The sequence below is a fragment of the Thermobia domestica genome, chromosome 1, assembly GCF_964235325.1.
Source record: "Thermobia domestica chromosome 1, izTheDome1.hap1.1, whole genome shotgun sequence".
Classification (NCBI taxonomy): Eukaryota; Metazoa; Arthropoda; class Insecta; order Zygentoma; family Lepismatidae; genus Thermobia; species Thermobia domestica.
Genome location: NC_137454.1, coordinates 182,203,116 through 182,207,784, shown reverse-complemented (window position 1 = coordinate 182,207,784; position 4,669 = coordinate 182,203,116).

Here is a 4,669-nt window from a genome sequence, read left to right as displayed (position 1 = left end):
CGGCAGCCTATAACTCCGAAAGGAAGCATTTGTGCATCCAAGTTGGTCTATACTTTTTGTCTTATCTTGGTGTCAGGAATCACCTCCCAAACGTTGTCGGTGTTGTTTTGAAAACACCCTAGATATATATATATATATATATATATATATATATATATATATATATATATATATATATATATATATATATATATATATATATATATGTAAAATTGGGCCTGAGGTTTCGTCTAGGATGATTTCTATAATTCTTTCTGCGTAATTCTTTGTACAATTTCACGGTAGGTTGGCTTAATAGAGTTTACATTTTTTGTTTTCTTAAAATATTCTCATCGGGTGCTAGCATTAGTCTGAATTTTTCGAGAAATTCTCTGAAAGTTGGTTGGTTCACCACATTAAATAGAACTGCTGTCTGGGTTAAAGCTACAGACAAATCAACATTATTAATATATATATATATATATATATATATATATATATATATATATATATATATATATATATATATATATATATATATACAAGAGAGAGTTTTAAAACAACACCGACAACGTTTGGGAGGTGATTCCTGACACCAAGATAAGACAAAAAGTATAAATTAACCTGGGTGCACGAACGCTTCCTCTAGGAGTTATAGGCTGCCGAAAACATGAAACAATGAACTTTAAAGGTTTGTAGCTCCAAAACTATGGGACCTACCGTATCAGGTCAAGACTTCACTTAGGAACTAGTATGTGTCCTATCCAAATATCCATGTTTCAGAATCCTGGGGTACTTCCCCAACCATTTTTAGAGATAGTTGGTGAGCACTTCAAATTATATACCCGCACCCAAACTCCCCACATATATATTAGGGTGTCCCTTAAATAAGGTAATTTCGTGTTACGATACTCACACCTGCTAAATGTACGAGGGCAAGTCAAAAATTACCTACACTTTTCATTCTACAGTTTATTTACATGAAGCTAGGGTTATATTATGCACATCATTTTTCTACGTAATCTCCCTCCTTATCAATGCACTTGGTCCAACGGTCAACGAGCTTATGTATTCCTTCCAAATAAAAGGTTTTCGGTTGGTCGTGAAGCCACTTTTGCACCGCATTTTGCACGTCTAAATCTGAGGCAAATCGGCTACCACGCAAAGCATCCTTGAGTGGCCCAAACAAGTGAAAGTAAGATGGAGTTAGGTCTGGGCTGTAGGGAGGGTGTTCCAATAACTCAAATTTCATCTTGTTGATGGTTTCAATAGTGTGATGAGCCGTATGTGGCCGTACATTGTCATGCAACAACAAAACTTTCTTCGACAACAAACCTCGGCGTTTGTTGCGAATTGCCGGCTTCAGGTTCTTTTCCAACATTTCACTATAACTCGCAATGTTGATCGTCTTTCCCTTTTCTATGAACTCTGCCATTATGAGCCCCTATGAGTCCCAAAACACATTTGACATAACCTTTCCTGCGGATGGCTCAGTCTTGAATTTTTTCTGCGTCGGAGATCCAGAGTGTTTCCACTGCATACTCTGGCGCTTTGATTCTGGCTCATAGTCACGTTTCATCACCGGTGACTATTCTGCTTAAAGATGAATCACCTTCATTGTTGAAGCGAGTGAGTAAGCGTTAACAGACCCTAACACGAGTGAGCTTGTGTTCTGCAGTAAGCTTTCTTGGTACCCACCGTCCACAGACTTTATGACAACCGAGCTCGTCGTGTATGATTTGATGGGCAGAGCCATTACTGATGTTCAAAGCAGATGCTACCTCATCGATAGTGATTCGCCTATTCGCCAGAACCATCTCTCAAGCTTGCTGAATGTTATCATCTGCAGTGGAGATTGATGGTCGTTCTGCTCCCTCTTTATACGTTACACTTGTTCGACCACTTTTAAACTTCTCGAGCTACAAAAAGACAGTTTTACGTGATAGTACACTTCTCCCATATTGTGATGATAGTCTGCGATGAATGTCTGACCCTTTGACACCTTCCGACCAGAGGAATCGGATCACTGCTCGTTGTTTCTCTTTGGTGCAAACTTCTAATGGAGCAGCCGTGATATATCTGCAACAGAAGGAAGAAAAATGGAGGAATTAAGATCACACTTTTACAGCATTTACCACAACAGTGTAACAATAAAATATGCGAGGACAGAAGACAAAGTGCGCAATGTAAGAAAAGTTATGACAAAAGGGTAGATAATTTTTGACTCGCCTACGTATTCTATGTTACCGTAAACACACATTAGTGAAATAGTAGCTCCCTACGAGAATGTTAACCCTTGCGGACTTGACGACAAAGTCATGAAATGACATTTCCACATTATAATATAATTTAGAGTGTCCAACAATGATAACGGAGAAACCAAAAGAGGCAAAGAAACGAAACTATGCATGAAACAACTAGAGAAAGGAAGATACCTGTCCGTGTATTGACGAACATCACCGGATGAATAGTGTTGCCAACCCAAGAGAAAATTATTTTTGTAAATCGAATGACCTAAATTGGATACCATCATTGGAAGAAACAATGAAAATAAAGACAAAAGAGAAGGTAAACGCATATCAGTGTTGCAAACTTTATATTCCAGAACGAAGTTAAATAATAATGGCGACAACGCATCTCCTTGCTTCAGGCCATTTTCGACGTGAAAGCTCGTGGACAAAAATTTTCCTACCCGGACTTTACTTTGGGATTCATTTAAACATATCTTAATTAATCTAATTAGCTTTCTCGGTATTCCAAGTTCTGTAAGAACATTGTATAATGTTTCTCTCCTAACCGAGTCGTACGCCTTTCTAAAATCAATAAATAATTGATGTACCGGGGTATTGTACTCCCACTTTTTTTCGAGTATTTGATATATATTATCTGTTAATGTAGAAAAGATATAAATCAATTTTCAAAAAAAAATACTGGGAACATTGGTAGTATGGCTGGTACATCGGGGAAACGATGCTAAGGGGCAACATAGCAAATCAATGCCTGAAACATATCCAAATCTGCTATGGTTAAAATCTGAGATCATAACACAGATCTAACAATGACATCACTAGATAAGAGTTAGTGTGTTTTCATTTGATAGCATTCGTATGCAAGTCTGATTCACCGTATCATAATATTTTATACTTTATTTGAAAGACAATCACCGTAGGTTTACATATGTGCACCTAATAAACGTTACGCACTGTATATGAGAGTAAAAGAAGATATTATTAAGTATTCTGCCTTTTGGTAAGTCTTGGAACTAATGAGGCTTTATTTATTTAGGTTTGGGCCCGTGCACAACTTTTACGTGCAAAGCTTTTACACATAAATCCTACATATATATATATATACCAAGTTTAATCAAAATTCATCTGTGAAATACCTTGTGTTCCCTCGTTCGTAAAAGGATATACACTTTTATAAATCTTATTTTGAATTCGATGTACGAACTTAAAGCAAAAGTTGTTTACATCATAGTTGGGAAGAAAAACACATTAAATGTACTGAAAACTCTCAGGCGGTGTCAATTGGTTATCGGACCCACAAACTAGAAATGAAACTTAGATTTCGCACATAGTTGTGGCAATCAACTAGAGATAGACCAAGAATGCACGAAAATTCACTTCAAGATTAAAACATTTGAACAACCTCCAAGGTAGATAGTTTCTTTTTCCCATGTACTTGTGAAAGTCATTTGTTCCAGGATCGTAAAGATTGCTTCCGATGCAAAGGTTTAGTCTAAATTGAAGTTAGGAAAGCGATTTGAACAAGTAGGTTATTCTCATATTTTTTTGTGATCTCTTACAACTATAGTTACCAGCAACTAATTGACAATACGCAAAGGGCCTGAGCTTTCAAGACATGAACGATTCGTCAACGGAATGTAATGAATAATGAAGAAATTAAAACGGTGCTAGAAATAAAAGTATGGTCATTAAAATGATTTTAGTTTAGTTTAGTTTAATTGTCTCATGGTTATGCCCTTTAGGTTGAAGGAGACGGATGGTTAATGAAAGCGAATGATCATGAAATTAAATTTGTGTAGTCTCCCACCGAGAACTCAACCTCACGAAAGGCACACACACTAGCCACTAGACCAGTAGGAAGGGGTAAGTCTGGTCATATATCACGCAGCCATATGGACTTTGACAGAAGGACACTTGGCCAGGTGAAAGTAAAAAAGGTGTGACGAAATGGGAAGAGAATGACAGAATCCGCTAAGAACTATTGCAGAGAAATTATAGAAATAACTAGACAGAATACAGAAGAATGATATATTAGCTTTTGTTCTATTATGTTAGTAGCGTTTGCTTACATATTATTACCTTTTTTTTTTTATTATTATTATTGATAGTAATTGTAGATTTTCAAAGGGGAAGGAGAGTGATAGAAGGGTTTTAGGGCAAAGTGGTAGGTTACATGTGTATCATTTGGTATATTCCTACTTTGCTGTATCGTATAAAATAGATACTTCTTTACATTCAAGTTAGTGCTGCCCTCCTGGGACAGTTTGCAGTACAACGCACACCTTTATGGCAGCAAATAGACAACTACTCGTATTTGATATTTCTTACAGATTGTTTACTTCAGATATCTGCAGAAGTTGATTTACACAAGTCTGCCGTACAGACCTTTCCTCCTGATGCCCATCGATACTAATATTATTTATAGGGAAAATAAAACAAAC